At 37.5% G+C, this 16,369-nt stretch overlaps 1 protein-coding gene and 1 pseudogene across 7 annotated transcripts in view; one reads left to right on the top strand and one right to left on the bottom strand.

Moving 5' to 3' along the window:
• Nucleotides 1-16,369, top strand: part of PDE4B (phosphodiesterase 4B) — a 552,462-nt gene that overhangs the window by 184,028 nt on the left and 352,065 nt on the right.
• Nucleotides 4,798-4,949, bottom strand: LOC146402881 (U2 spliceosomal RNA; annotated as a pseudogene).

Below are 16,369 nucleotides of genomic sequence, written 5' to 3'. Positions count from 1 at the left end.
ACCATTAAGGATCTTTAGTCTAACCAAGGAGGGTATACAATAATTTGGCAGGTGAAATAATTTTTTTGATGGATAGAAATGTTAAAAGTATACAAATATAATGTTCTCCCATCCCTACCAAGGGGTGTCAGTCTGACTATGAAACTAAAAGTCTATAGAGGAATGGTGGTGTCCCCCCTTTCCGAATGTCTGCGGGCTTTGAATCAGCGCCTAATATAATGGCTAATGTTCTTAAGCAGTTTTGCAGTATAAGTAGATTGAGCTGTTCTTGGGAATCTGGTGTGTTGGCAAGGGGTCAGGTATAAGTAGACTGCTGGTGTGAGCAAGCAGGAAATACGCTCCAAGACAAAAAGGAACAGATAGCCTTTTAACTTTTTAAAGTAAAAATGGGGCAATAGTAGAAAAATGATACCACATATGCCTTATATCATTTAATCTTCACCTCCATTTACAGATGAGGAAATTGAGACTCAGAGAGGTCAACTGACTGATGCGAGGTAATCAAGCTGAAAAGGAGTAAACCAAGAATAAGCCTGTGTGTTCTGATTTAGAATGACACATTGTATATATGGTTAGGGTCCACAGACTCAGGGGTGCTCCCTCACACAACCCACTCCACCCCCTCCTCACCCCCAGCTCCCAGCTCCTGTGGGGAAACATCCAGAATGATCATGCTCTCATGTTCTCATGTCCCCTTATTAAAAGCCTTCTTACAGTGAGGGCTGACAAATTCATTGGCACTTAAGCATCATTGACTCGTGGGGTGTAATGTATGACTCCATTGTAGCGAAATAAACTTTAAACCAGAAGAATGAATTTCTACTTGTAGAATTTGACACATTAGAGAGCAGAGACAAAAGGAAGCATTTGGCAAGATGAAGGGACATTTTCCCAACCCTCTCAAGGCCTGGGACACGGAGAATGGGCTGAATGTCCCAGGGATGTAGTTGTATTTGCAAGGATTTCATTCATTCGCCGAGTTTCTACCTACCTGTTCCATGCTCATGTTTCCTGCTCTCCTTCCTATTTTTATGGATCGACTCTCTGTGTACCTGGTAAAGGCCAACCCCTCTCATCCTCAAAGGGCTTTGCTCTGGCACTTGTCCCTGCCGTCTCCTGCTCCATCGGTGTTCCGTCCTATTAGATTGTTCCTGTCAGTCTCCAGACGCCCTAGACCTCTGTTCTTTCAAAGGCCCTCTTTGTCTCCATGTAGTCTCCATCTATTACCCAAAACTGTATTTCCCCTTTAGAGCAAAACTTTTCAAATAATTGCTTTTTTTTTTTCTTTTTCTTTTTTTGTCTTTTTGTCTTTTAGGGCCACACCTGTGGCATATGGAGGTTCCCAGGCTAGAGGTCCATTCGGAGCTGTAGCTGCTGGCCTATGCCAGAGCCACAACAACACCAGATCTGAGCCATGTCTGCAACCTACACCACAGCGCACAGCAATGCCAGATCCTTAACCCGCTGAGCGAGGCCAGGGATCAAACCCATGTCCTCATGGGTACTAGTCGGGTTCATTAACCACTGAGCCTCCAAATAATTGTCCCATTACATTCACTCTCCTCCAGTCCTCTTTTGGAAACTTCTAATCAAATTTTCCCCTCGCAGCTCCAATGAAAGTGGTCCTACTGAGGTTGTGGCCTCTATGTGCCAAATCTAAAGATCTATTTAGATCAGTCCTCATCTTACTCAGCCCATACAGTTGATTACTTCTTCTTTCTTGAAACACTGCCTTCACTTGGCTTCCTGGTCACTCTAATTTCCCTCCTTCCTCAGAAGCTATTCTTTCTCAATCTCCTCAGCTGGTTCCTCTCCCCACACTTTAAACACTGGAATGTCTCCAGAGGAATGTGCCCCCCCCAACCCCCCCACTCTTTGTTGTGCCTATACTCACTTCCTAGGCCCAGTATCTCACTTAGACTCATGACTTTAAATAATATCTGTACACAGATGATTCCCAAATTTTTATCATTAGCCAGACTTCTCTGAACTCCAGACCTCTGTATCTCTCCAACAGCCTTCTTGACAGCTAAAGCTGAGCATGCCCAACACCGACAGTGTGATATCCAATCCCAGCACCCTCCTCTTGTTGCATTCTGTCCTCAGTCCTCCCCATCTTGGTATGGCAAGTCCATGTTTTCTAATTATTCAGGTCAGAAATCATGGAGTCTTCCATGACTCCTGCTTTTCTCGATTTCACATTCTGAATGCATCCACAAATCCTGTCTGCTCTGCATTTGCAGTGTATCCAGGATCTGACCCCTTCTCATCACCACCACTGCCACCGTCCAGATCTGGGTTGCCATTACCCCATACCTGAAGTATTAAGTTAACCTCTTACTTGAATTCCTTGGTGACCTAGCAATTAAGGATCTGCCATGATTACTACTGTGGCTAGGGTTCGATCCCTGGCCCAGGAACTTCTCAATGCCATGGGTGTGGCCAAGAAAAATTAATGTCTTACCTGATATTCCTGCTTTTACCTTTTCCTTCTTGCAGTGTATTCCCCACACAGCTGCCACAGTTGCTCTTTATAACATGTGAGCAATTACACTACTCCTCTGTTCAGAATCCTTCAGCAGCAGCCCATCTCACTGACAGGAGGGATTGACACGTATATGCCATACCCACATGGTCTCAGCCTAATTCTTTTCAAACTCCTTTTTCCCTCAGCACCATTCCAGATACGCCGACCTACTTTCTGGTCCTCTAACAAGCAGTGTAGGCATCATCAAATACTCTACCTATTTTTGGTATCAAAAAAGAATATCCTCCAGATAGCTGTATGGCCCTCTTCCTTCGTTCAGGTCATTGTTCAAATTCATTTAGTTGGAGAGGACTTTCCTGACCATCAGTATAAAAGCAATGTAAAAATAGTTTGTCTCTTGGATTTCCCTGGTGGCTGAGCAGATTAAGAACCTGGCGCTGTCACTGTAGTGGCTTGGGTCGCTATTGTGGCCTGGGTTCAATACCTGGCATGGGAATTTCCACATGTTGTGGGCGGGGCCAAAAGAAAAAGCTTTCCTCTTATTCTTAATCCTGCCTTGATTTCTTTTTTTTTTTTTTTAATGGTGGATGTGTTTTTTGTTATTTTTTTAAAAAATTATTAAAATCTAGACTTACAGTGTTGTGCCAATTTCTGCTCTAGAGCATAGTGACCCCCCCCCCCCCACACACACACTTCTCTCGTACCAGCTTCCATCATGTTCTGTCCCAAGAGATTGGATATAGTTCCCTGTGCTGTACAGTAAGGCCTCATTGCTTATCGATTCTAAATGTAATAGTTTGCATCTACTAACCCCAAACTCCCAGTCCATCCCACTCCCTCCTCTTCCCCCTTAGCAACCACAAGTCTGTTCTTTATGTCCATGAATCTGTTTCTGTTTTATAGATAGGTTCATTTGTGCCATATTTTATATTCCACATATAAATGATATCATATGATATCATATGGTATCTTTACCTTTCTGACTTAACTTCACTTAGAATCCCTAGTTGCACCCATGTTGTTGGAAATGGAATTATTTCATTCTTTTTAATGGCTGAGTGATATTCCATTTTGTATATGTACCACGTCTTATTTTAATCCATTCATCTGTTGATGGACATTTAGGTTGTTTCTACGTCTTGACTACAAAGAAATCAAAGAGTATTTCATAGCACAATATCTGAAATGAAGTATGCCTTGATTTCTTTATAGCACTTATCCATACTTGATGATAGCTCTACATCTTTGTGTGTTTTTATTTACATCCACATCTATATTCATGATGTGTTTACATCATCTCTGTCATCTATCTTATTTCTGCCTCTTCCCACTAGAGTATAAACTCCGTAATGACAGTCTTTGTCCTATGCTGTTTGTCGCCAAATCTCCTAAGCCCATAACACAAGCCAGCACATGGTTGAAAGAATGAATTAATACATGCATAAAAAAATGAATCTAGCAGATTGTTTGGGTTCCTTCTAGTTTTAAGCCCTGAGCCCACAAGTTGAACAGCAGAGAGAAATGTGAACAAATAAATCAACATACAATGATAAATAATTAAAGGTGATAGATAATGATTAAAAAATCATAGTAAAAGTAAAATAGTGAAAGTAATAATCTCCCCAAAAGAAGAATTTTGCATGCAAATTTTATTCTTGCTATTTAAAAATTATTAAAGTTTAACAATAGGTTAGTAAGAGAGAGGAATGCAGAGGCAATATGGAAAGCTTGTTGAACTTATGAGAAAACTCAAATTCATATTCTGAATACATTGCTTATTAGTTGTGTGATTTTAGGCAAATAAATAATCCAGTCTGCTCCTCCCATTATGTTCACTAAGCCATTAACTTTACTTTTGTGAAGGTTAAGACAAATAATATGATGCATAGAAGGCATTAAGCAGATATTATTTTTCTTTCTTGCCATAGCCTATACTTCACTTTACACTCACAGGTTAGCTCTCTATAATCTGTCTTACTCCTCGATCATTTCTCAGTGACTTTCTAAATTCTTGCCTCATTGACTTTCTTCTATTTTCTTCCTACAAGACTGTTTGGCATCATGTGATTCTGTAGTCAATATCACCAAACTGTCAAAGATTAATCAACCTTCTGTCCTTGCTTATATATGTGTATGAACTGGTGAATCCTTTAGCTGTATTTCTAAGGGCAGAATGTTGGATCGATCTTCAGCATTATAGGACAGTAATAAATGTATATTTATTCTTCAATTGGAAGCATATTTCTTTGATTCATAGTAGAACGGTGGTTCTTATCAGGTCACTAAGATATCATGACTCAGCAAGAGTGAGAGAGATATTCTTAGAGTAACAAGCAATCAGAATATTTCTAAAATGCGAACGGAGGGACAATAGAAATTAGCAAAATGAAAGACAACCCATTTTTTTTGTTTGTTTCTTCACATACTACACTTGATCTTAGCCAAAAGGCCGAGAAGCGATTGTTTATTTCTTGATATAGGCACAGAGACTTTATTTATTGTTTTCTAGGTTATAGTAGTTAAAACTTCCTTCTTCCAGCTACTCAGTTAAGAAACTTATTGTTAATGGAGACCTAGAATTTATAATTGTTTTCCTTTTTCTACTGTAATAATCACAAATATCTAGTTATATCTTATCACTTTCTGCCCAGGTCCAAGTGCTTTTTTTTTAAACTTCCATGCAACTCTTTAACTGTTTCACCAGTTGGGAGCTCTTAGGGGTTGTTTAGTTTTCAATGAAAGACAATCTTTTAAGGAGTTTATGTCCTAAATATTTTCTGGTTTTGCAGTAGCATACATCAGACATAGTTATTGTGTTTGGATTGGGATTTTCATTTTTAACATGTTCTCAGTTCTCTAGGCATTTAATGTTTCCATCTGGTCCTCATAAAAGATTTCATATTTGTGATGCAGCTCAGGCTCTGGCCCAGAGAGCATCATAATTCTATCCATGACTCTAGTTTGATAGAGTAGATATTTTTTAAACTTTGCAATTTTTTGTTTTTGCTTTTTTTTCCTTTCCTAAACAACACTTGACTTTAATGGTGTATTTCTCTCTGAAAACAATCAGAGTGTATAAACCATGACAATGTGCTTGCTCCCCACTTCCTTCTGTGTCGTTTAAAGCTGTGAGGGCAAGAGAAGCAACTACACAGTGGATCCTGTACGAGGAAACTTCCTCTTCATTAAACAATCTGTTCTCAGTCATCACAGATGGAGGGGATGTTTTCAGGGACACGAACATTTTCTTGAAACAGCCCAACAACTAGGAATCTCCTTTCACCGTGTTAAATAGTAGATTTTAGTTCACAGTTCAAGCAAATGTTCAAGCTTCTAGTAGAATCTCTTTTATTTAGTTCGGTGGTCAGCACATGTTTGTGAATTTAATGAGTAAATTTCTGTAGCTGTTACTACATGCCCAGTAATGCTCTAAAAGCTTCAAAAAATATTAAATCATTTAATCCTCATAACAACCTTCTGAATAAGGCATTGTCAGTATCCTCATTTTTAAGGATGAGAAAACTGAGGTGAAAAAGCAAAAAGATCACAGTCACCAAGTGGTAGAGCCAGATTTCAAACTCAGGTGGTCAGTCCTGAGTCTATGTTCTAAACTACTCAACTAGGGATATTTTTGATTGTGTTTAGCTGCAGATTTCCAAAAAATCTAATATTACTTCCCCAGAATTGAATTACATACTATGTGTAAATCCCTCAGTGTTATGCTGGATGTATAGTTGGTACTGGATGAATGTTTGTTTACTTAAGTGTTTAATTAAGAATGAGAGAAATAATGATTGGGTTTGACATATTTTGAAATTGCCAGAACTGAAGGCAAATCACGGTGGTAGCCAGTGGAGAGGCTGCTCCTTGTTCAGAGATGCCAGGGAGTCCTAGTATCTAACAATAACCCATATTTAAGGCCCCCATATTCCTAGGATGATGCTTTGCATCTTGGATTTCCAAATCCGGGAGACTTATCTTCATTTCATTCATTGATCTTTACTGATATAATTTTAAAAAATTAATAGTGATAAAATAGACACACTATAAAATTTACTCCCTTAAGTATTTCTAAGTATATAGTTCAGTAGTGCATTCATATTGTTTTGTGACCAATTTTCAGACCACTTTCATTTTGCACAACTGAAACTTTATACCCATTAAACAACTCACCACTCCCCCTTCCTTCCAACCTGGGAAACCACCATATTTTATCCATTTGTCTACCTATGGATCTTTTGATCTCGTGCTTCCACTGATTGGTATTGTGACTAGAGCTGCTATGAACATGGATGTACAAATATTGAGACTCTGCCTTCAGTTCTTTGGGGGTATGTGCCCAGAAGTTGAATTACTGGATCCTGTGATAATTCTATGTTCAAATTTTTTGAAGACCCATTATACTGTTTTCCCTAATGGCTGCACCTTTTTACATTCCCACCAACAATGCACAGTGTTCTAATTTTTCCACCTCCTTGCCAATATACTTGTTATTTTCTGTTTGGTTTTTCATTGTCTTGCTGAGTATAAGGTGATATCTTATAGTTTTGATTTGCATTTACCTAATAATTAGTGATATTGAGCATCTTTTTCATGTGGGTTGTTGGCTTTTTGTATGTCTTCTCTGGAGAAATGTCTATTCAAGTCCTTTACCCATTTTTAAAAATTGAGTTGTTTTGTCATTGTTGTTGAACTCTTTATATATTCTGGATATTAACTCCTCATCAGATATAGGATTTGAAAACATTTTCTCCCATTTTATAGGTTGCTTTTTCAGTCTGTTGGTTATGTCATTTGATGCATAGAAGTTTTAATTTTTGATGTAGTCTAATTTTACTTTTGTTGCCAGTACTTTTGGTGTCATAGCCAAGGAAATATCGTCAGAGCTAAAGTCATAAAGCTTTTCCCCTATGTTTTCTTCTAGGAGTTTTATAGCCATAGCTCTTATGTTTAGGCCTTTGGTTAACTTTGAGTTTATTTTTGTATATGATATAAGGTAAAAGTCCAGCTTCATTCTTTTATGGGTAGATATCTAGTTTTCCCAGCACTGTTTGTTGAAAAGGCTGATACAAATTTAAGCGAAATGTAAGCCACATAGCTGTAAACCTGTAGTTCCTTTCAAACTTTGGTCCAAACCACAATGGATTTAGAAGGAATTATTTCTAGAGTTCTCAACTGAGGGAAATTTTTATCCTCCTGAGGACATTTGGCAATGTCTGGAGATTTTTTTGTTCGTCACATATTGGGGTGGGAGTGGGGGGTGGTTGCTATTGGGATCTAGTAAATGGCAGTCAGAGATGCTGCTAAACATACTACAGAATACACCCCTATAGCAAAAAGTTATCGGGGTCTCAAATGTCAGTAATGGTAAAGTTGAGAAACTCTGGTCAGGAATATAGTGAGAAAGAGTGACACTGTGGGTCCAGAAAATTGGGGAATCCTCTTTTATGTCACTGGAAGACTTGATGATGATGATTGCAGGGGTGGCTGCTTAGGGAACCTATTATATAGCGAGGTGGTTTTAAAAAAGATCTGAATCCCATATATGTCTAGTTAGATTTCACAGTGGAATACTATTTTTCATTTTATTTTTTGCTTCAAGATTGTCCTTTGTCACTTTCTCTCACCATGACTTTGCTCATTCATACATTAAATTTCCTTTTTCAGTCAGGAAACAAATGAGTAATTGTAGGGTTGGTTATAAAATTTTCGGTGCTATTAGATTGGATAATGGCCAGAGATTACAGGGAGTCTCATATCTTGTCTTGGCTCAGCTGTTCCTCCAACTTCTGAGTTACTTGTGGAAGCAAAGTGCCCAGAGGACAATATAAATTGGACATAACTTACGTCATAATTACCAAGACTTGTATCTGAAATTCTAAAGCTCACCCTTCAGTGACTACTGAGCTAGGGCACATGGCTTCAGTCTAGGGTAATTTTATTCACGGTCAGGGAAACTTTATTGAGTAGGTCATGACTGAGCTGAGATCTGACTGGCTGTATGTCTCTACCTATGAAAAAATTTGGAAGGAGAGCCTCTCTATCAGAAAGAACCGAAAAGGTTTCTGGTGGGAACATGATTGGCATGTTTAAGAACCAGAAATAAGGCCAGTGAAACTGATGAGGAAAGGAAGTGAGGATGACAGCAGTGCGATATAACAGAGATCAACTGAATATTTCCTCCTCCAGAGGCCAAGAGAGGACAGGGTTGCATAGAGCATCCTCTGTGATAGGAAAATAGCTGGGGTGTCTCTCAACTTTAGAGACCTGCAGCTGGCAAGTATATGTCAGGAATTGGGCTTGTATTGTATGCTTGGTTCATATTATTCATTACTCTTAAGGTATCATTCATTTATCAAATATTACCAAGAACTTTCTATAGTCCAGGTGCTGTTCTATGGGTAGGCATTGGAGAAACTGAGATAAATAACTTAAAATGCTTATGTCAAGAAGTTCTTGTCTGTATATGTGTGACTGGGTCACTTTGCTGTACAGTAGAAATTGAAAGAACACTGTAAACCAACTCTAATGGAAAAAATGAAAGTCATTAAAAAATTAAAAATAAAATTAAAAACTTTTAAAAAAGAAGTTCTCATCTGTTTGAAAGTGTTTGTAACCGTAAATTACAGTTCTAATTATTGACTATGTGACCTGGGGTAGGTTATTCAACCTTTGTCTGTCCAAGTATCTTTATCTATAACATGAGGAGTTTGTTGTAGCTACCTTATGGAACTGCTGTGAAGATTAAGTAAGTTAATATGCTGAAAACATTTAACATAGTAACAATATGTTTTATATATATGTAATATATATAATAAACGTATTAACATAATAATAATTAACAACTACTCAGTACCTATTTAGAAACTATTATTGTTGTGATTATTTTATAGAATGGCAGAAACGGATGGGTTCATTCAGTCCCAAAGGTTAGGAGAATTTAAAAGAAAAAGTGAAGTTTCAGTTCATTCATTCACTTTTCTACTTATTTAATACATATATATTGAATACCCTCTGTTTCACAGATACTGTTTTTGCTTTTCCACATATCTCTAGCTTATTGTCCTGTATTACCTTTGCCATCAGTATCTAACTGTCAGACCTTAGCATCTGCATCATCCTCTTCAGTGCCCCCTCCTCTAGTGGAGGGAAGAATATAGATATTAGAGACATAATTTGCATAATTTCAGGGGTAAGATTGTGAACCATGACATCAAGTGTAATTCAGTCATTGAGAGGGAAATGCCGAGAACATCTAAAAAGGAAGGAAAGATGACTAAATGTTCTTAGCTAAGGGATGCAATACAGGAGAGATAGGAAATACTATATAGTGTAAGAAGAAATGGAATAATCCAGCATATTCCATTATGTATGTATCCAGCCAGTATCAATGGAGAGCCCACTGTGTGGTGAGGCAAAATATAAATGTGTATGATAATAATTAAGAGGTTTTGTGATATGGACTGTGATCTAAGAGTAAAAAGCTGTAAGATGTAGCAGTTACATAATTAGATATTTTATAAATAACGAAACTACCTGTAAAATTGAAAATACCACTTTTTTGCTGCTTTTGGGAGTAATGATACTCTTCATGGTAGGAGGTTCTTATTTTCACATTCAAATGCATTCATATATGATGACATACAGTCGTTGATGACCTGGCTAAAACTGACAAAAACTTTCCGTGTTGTTGATGCTTATTTTATTTTGATGTTATTGAAATGACAACTGAATGTTAGTAGTGCTTTTCCTAGCCTAGAAATAATTAATTCAGGAACTGAAGCCTAATTTATTTAAAAAGCAATTTTTAGAACAAGTTTATGGTTCACAAAGAGGTATTTAAATGTCCCATACACTTTTATGGAATGCTCTAGCAGATATGTTTTAGAAAATTATTTTCAATACATCACATTCTTTATGCAGTCTTTTTACAAATCAGAAATCCATGGGAGTTTCTTTCCATCCAGAAACATAGTTAGCTATTTACACATATATCCATATTCTTTTAAAAATTTTATTCTACTATATAGCACTGTCCTAAATCTCAACTGGAAGTCTGTCCAGATCTGGTTTGGAGGGCTAGTTAAGTAGACGGTACACCGAGGGAGATGTGAGAGCTAAGTGCAGGAGTATTTCTCTGGTGCATTTATAGACCTCACTCAAGCCCCAAGTTTGGATTCTTCAGTTTAGGTCATCCAGCCAATAAGAATTCACTGAGAAGTCACTCATGATGAAGGCCTACCCTAGACTGTGCACATACAAATCAAAGAAAAATAAATTATTCATGATCAACCAAAGTTATGGTACACAGAGGCACAGTTTCTCTTTTAAGAGTTTTCATTAACGTTGGGGAGTCTAGACATATATATTTGAAATTTGGTCAGGGAATTTGGTTGCGGGTCAATAGTGTAACTATCTAGGGTGGTTGTAAGTAATGTAATTAGGTCAGGGTAATCCGTGCACTATAGCATTTTGCCAGGTACAGTAGGCGTCAGATGAAGGCAGGTATCTGGCATTATAATTGTGGAAGTCACATAAGCAAATGAGGATATACGTAAGCAAGTAGGCAAGTAAATAGATAGTGTCACCTAAAGAACATCCTAGAGACAGGATTCTTACTCCTGGGTGGGTGACTGATGGCGCTAGTCCTTTGGTACCTTGGAGAGCTCTTGATAACCTCTAAATTTGATTTTGCTGAAGGTCCTAACTGAGCTTTTTTGTCATTCTAGGTTTAGGCCTACCTCAGTGGCTTAGTATCATGGTGGAACTAAAAGATGGTTAGTACAGCTATACTCCAACCAGCTGTGATTAGATTGCGTGGTGCCAGGATACCATCTTCATCCTAGTAAAATTTTGCCTTCTCACTAGATCATGGACATATTTGGGGGTCCCTCAAAGGTCCCTCATAAACCTTTTGGCCCCCTCACTAGATCATGGGCCGTATCTGTGGGTCTTTCAAAGGTTCCTATGTACTGAAGAGGACAGCTAAGCTTCTCATGGTCTCCCAATCTTGGCATGCTTTCTCTCCAGGGGACAGATCATGTTTTTGGCTCAGACAGGAGAGGTGTTGCCAAGGACGATGTGGCATATGCTCAGTTCCAATTAGTGGTGGAGACAACAAACCCCATAGGAGGTCAAGGAAGGCAGTTGTTACTGATGGCTGTAGAACCTACAAAAAACTCCGCACAGTGACTCTTCCGTAGTAACAAAAGGGTGCAGGCATCTGGAAAAAGGGAGAGGGAATTCCAGGTGGAGAAAATGGCCAACATTAACGTTCCATTGATTTCTGGGGGAGACAATCACAAGACAAAGTCTTTCTCTTTAAATAGCCCGTAATCCACCTGAGGGAGAAAAGAAACACGCGAGCATGAACCAACCTTAGAATAATCACCATTTATAGTGAAAAACCAAAGAGGTAGAGTATAAATTTAATAATGATGCTTAGGAGATAAAGTCTTAGGAATAAAGGATCAGTGTGGAGAAGGCTAATAAGAGCAATGTTATAGGGATGGTTTTCTGGCCTGAGTTACTGTTTTCTGTTGCTTGTATTAGTACTTCATAATTATATGTTGTGTTTCTTTACCTGAAGCATTAACCTGGGGAAGAAATGATTATAAGATAAAGGAAAAACACTCTTACACTCAGGAAGATTTCAGTTATAGCTATTGTGATCATGACTTCTCTGAGTTATTTTTACCTGAGTTTATTTTTTTTTTTTTAGCTCTTTTGCTGCTTCCCTACTAGTGCTTCTGCTTCTGCCTGCCTCTTGACTCTTTGATTCTCCCTTCTGAGAGCCTGACCATGCAAGTATATTCCCTTAATGTGGAATAGAGTCACTCGTACTTGCATAGGATCCTAAAGGATAGGAAAAAAATTAGTAATAAGTACAAACGATAGATAAACACCAATTTCAGGAATATTCAGTTAGATCTTTACCCAAGGCATTTTCAGAATGTCTCTAGAAATTTTAAGTCCAGAATCACCATATCTTAGAGCTGGCAGTACTTCAGAGGCCACCTCATTTACTTCTTACCCAGTCAGGTAGCCACTCAACCTGCAGCACATCTTTGTCACCAGCTGGTCACCAGGCTCGGTCTGAATATTTTCAAAGATGGGAAGCTCATGATGCGAGGCAACTATTTCATTGTTGACTAACTCTAACACTTGGAAAAGTCTTGCATTTAGCTAGCATCTGTATCCATGACTTTAAAATCGATTGTTCCAATTTCTTTCTAGGAAGCTACACTAAACTAGGTCAATGCACACATTTATTCATCAAAATTTATTGGGTGCATAATGTGTGCAAGGAATTTTCTAGTCCCACAAATGATAAAAATATGAATAAGAATATGATGTTTCCTTTAGCAAGAAGCCAGATTTTTTTTTTTTTTTTATTTTTGTCTTTTGTCTTTTTAGAGCCGCACCCACGGCCTGTGGAGTTTCCCAGGCTAGGGGTCCATTTGGAGCTGTTACTGCTGGCCTATGCCAGAGCCCCAGCGATGCCAGATCTGAGCCGTGTCTGCGACCTACACCACAGCTCACGGCAATGCTGGATCCTTAACCCACTGAGTGAGGCCAGGGATTGAAGCTGCAACCTCACAGTTCCTAGTCAGATTCGTTTCCACTGCGCCATGACGGCAACCCCGAAGCCAGATTTTTAATAAATGTTTCTTGTATCAGGAGATGGATAGATAGATGAATAAATTATGTTTTCTCTTTTTCACTATTAACTAATAAACCCTTGTTATAAAAGTAAATTTGATATATTGCTTGATAAATGAAGAATGTGAGATGGAGCATGTTAATATCCTCCAGGGAGATACTATTATTATTTATTTGTATTGCATTCCATAGTACAAAAAATTCAGGAAAATTCAATATATATATATTTATTTTAAATACATATTAAAATTATAAATATGAAATACTGGACTAAAGTATTATGTATGTATACTAAACAGGTATGTTTTAAAACAGTTTATATAAATCTGTATATATATATATATATATATATATATATATATATATATACACACACACACACGTATATATAAATATCTCAATATCTCCATAAAATGCCTTGCGTACTCTACTTTGAGGACCACTTGTGTGACAGAGAGTTAAGATTTATCGCTTTATTAACTCTTCAGATACATAGCCTCTGAACCAGCATTTCAGTTGTCCATTACATCTTTGCTTTTTTTTAAAAGGCATCCAGTAATTATAGTACAGCAGCATTTAAAATGTCATTCAAGGAGTTCCCGTCATGGCGCAGTGGAAACAAATCCGGCTAGGAACTATGAGGTTGCCGGTTCGATCCCCGGCCTTGCTCAGTGGGTTGGGGATATGGCATTACCGTGAGCTGTGATGTAGGTCACAGACTTGGCTCAGATCTGATGTGGCTGTGGCTGTGGCATAGGCTTGCGGCTGCAGCTCCGATTAGACCCCTAGCCTGGGAACCTCCATATGCCGTGGGTATGGCCCTAGAAAAGACAGAAAGACCAAAAAACAAACAAACAAACAAACAAACAAACAAAAAAAAAACAAAAAAATTCATTCAAGGACATATGAGAATAGGCTTTGAGAGAATTTTAAGAGAGTTAGGATACTTTAAGGAAGGTTATGATAGAAGTAATATCCAAAACCAAATAACTTATAAGAAAGCTCTGTATTTTTGGTATAAAACTACTACAGAAAAAGGAAACCACTATATCAATGCATAAAAAGCAGTAAAAGTTTGAAATGGTGCCTAAAAAGCTAATATCTTGATTTCTTCGGGGCCTAATAATGCATGTTGAGTACCATATATTGTAGAAATCTAGTATTTTATGAAAGGTAGATATTTTCAAAGAACCCAATTGTATAGAGACAAGATTTAAGTACAATGCCAACTTAACTTACCACACTACAAATTTAACAGGCTTGAAATGGAGCTAATTTTTTCCGAGACTGATACTTTTATGTTCCTTCATTTGGTTTAGGATATCGCCACCCTCTGAATCTCTCAAGCTGCAGATTCTAAGCTCAACCTCCTCTTCCCCATTTCACAACTAATTAGTGACCGAAGTCTGACTCTGTTTGCAAATCCAGCAAGCAAATTATCCTATCTCCTTAGGTACAGTCAACACTTAGCTCTTTATCAACCACAGAGGTTTTAAGCTTTTAGGTTCATTGTGAGTACTGGAAAATTTTAGCAGTATTCAATGTCAAGCTTACAATGGCAAATGCATTTAGATTAGCAATTTTATTTTTAGTTTCAGTTTGAAGAAGCTTATCAAATATATATGTTTCAGAATTAAAGCCTTAATAAGGATCTACTTTTTTCTGGTCAATGAAATGTTTTATTTTTTTCACTTTCCTTCTTAGTCAGGGTTTCAACTCTGAAAAAGAATTTAAAAAATCAATAGCATTTGGTCGAGATTGCTTTATAAAATAAAGATGTGAATACAAGTTTAGCTTTGTTGTTGTTGTTGTTTATACAAACCTAGGAAATGCTCTTGAGGTATCAATGATTTCTTTTTTTCCTTAGGAGTTTAACCTGTCCAGTAGAAATGGCCATGGCCATGAATATGATCAGAAGTCACGGCTATGCTTTCTGCTTTGACCTACTTGCTTTGGCCCTTGGGTAAATAATCAGTCTCAGTCAGAATAGAGCTTGGACTTGATAATATGAAAGCTTCCTTTCTAGATCTAGCTATCATTGCATCTCATGTCCTCATTATCCCCATGTCACCCTAATGGGTGAAGTCTGTAGGACGGCAGCATAGCTTCAAGATTAAGCTCTCAGGCTCTAGAATCAGGAAGTTGGTATATATATCCTCGTTCTGTTATCTCTGATACTGAGGCAAAGGTACTTATTTCTCTATGTCTTTGTTTCCTGATCTGTAAACTGAGGTTAGTAAAAGCACTAATTCATAGGACCATTGTGAGAATATCACAAGTTAATATATAAAAAGTGCCTAGGATCTTTTTATAGATTAACGAACACATAATACTGCTATTATGACTAATGCATGATAACTACTATTTGTTTGCTGTTACTGATATTCGCATGAAGCACAGCATAGTTCTGGGCATATAGTGAGTGCTCAGTAAAGTATTGGTTGTTATTCTTATTGCCGGGAACTCTAGTCCAATTCCTATAAGCAGGATTTCAGGCTTTGGCCACAAAGAAAACCAGATGAGAATATATCCTCTTAACACAAATCTATACCCTTTTCTTTAGCAAAGAAACTAACAGAATAAATTGGGCAAATGGCCTCCTGAAGGAGGGTATGCACCTCACCTTGTAAGGTCATATATACCATTTGCCTGTAAAGGACTGCTAGACAGTACATGGCAGAATAAACTTGCCTTTTCTTTTTCCCAACTGCAAACCAAGATTTGCTTTGAGTACTACGTTCAGTTTGTGGCCCAGTATTACTATGGAAATACATATTTAAATATGGGGCTCTCATTTTACCTGTTACCTTTATGAGCTATTTCTTTAGTATTATAAGCCAGTAAATTGAAACTGTGTGATTATACAGGAAGATTTCTCCAAGTTGCTAGAATGTAATTTAATACAAGAGAGTTTGAGTAGAAACATTTTGAGGTAAATATGATTTATATTACAAATATTTCAGAGCAAATATTTTTCCAATTTGCCATTGTCGAAAATGTTTGAGATTAGTAGGCAGGACATGAAGAGTCTGTTAATTCCTCTTTCTTAAGATATGACAATCCTAATATCTATTCGTATACAGTATTTATATATATTACTTTTACTTTTTAGGATAATTGCAAGTTATGCTACTATAACAGCATGATGGACAAAATTTCTTCTTCATTGTAATCCTCATAACATTGTGAAATAATTCCCTCACATCTAGACATCAAATC

This window comes from Sus scrofa, chromosome 6, assembly GCF_054392235.1.
Source record: "Sus scrofa isolate SSC_HxYL_T2T_F1_AM1 chromosome 6, Sscrofa_HxYL_maternal_Yorkshire_Landrace_v2.0, whole genome shotgun sequence".
Lineage (NCBI taxonomy): Eukaryota > Metazoa > Chordata > Mammalia > Artiodactyla > Suidae > Sus > Sus scrofa.
Note: the sequence above shows the minus strand (reverse complement) of the source record. Positions and strands in the feature narration are given on the sequence as shown.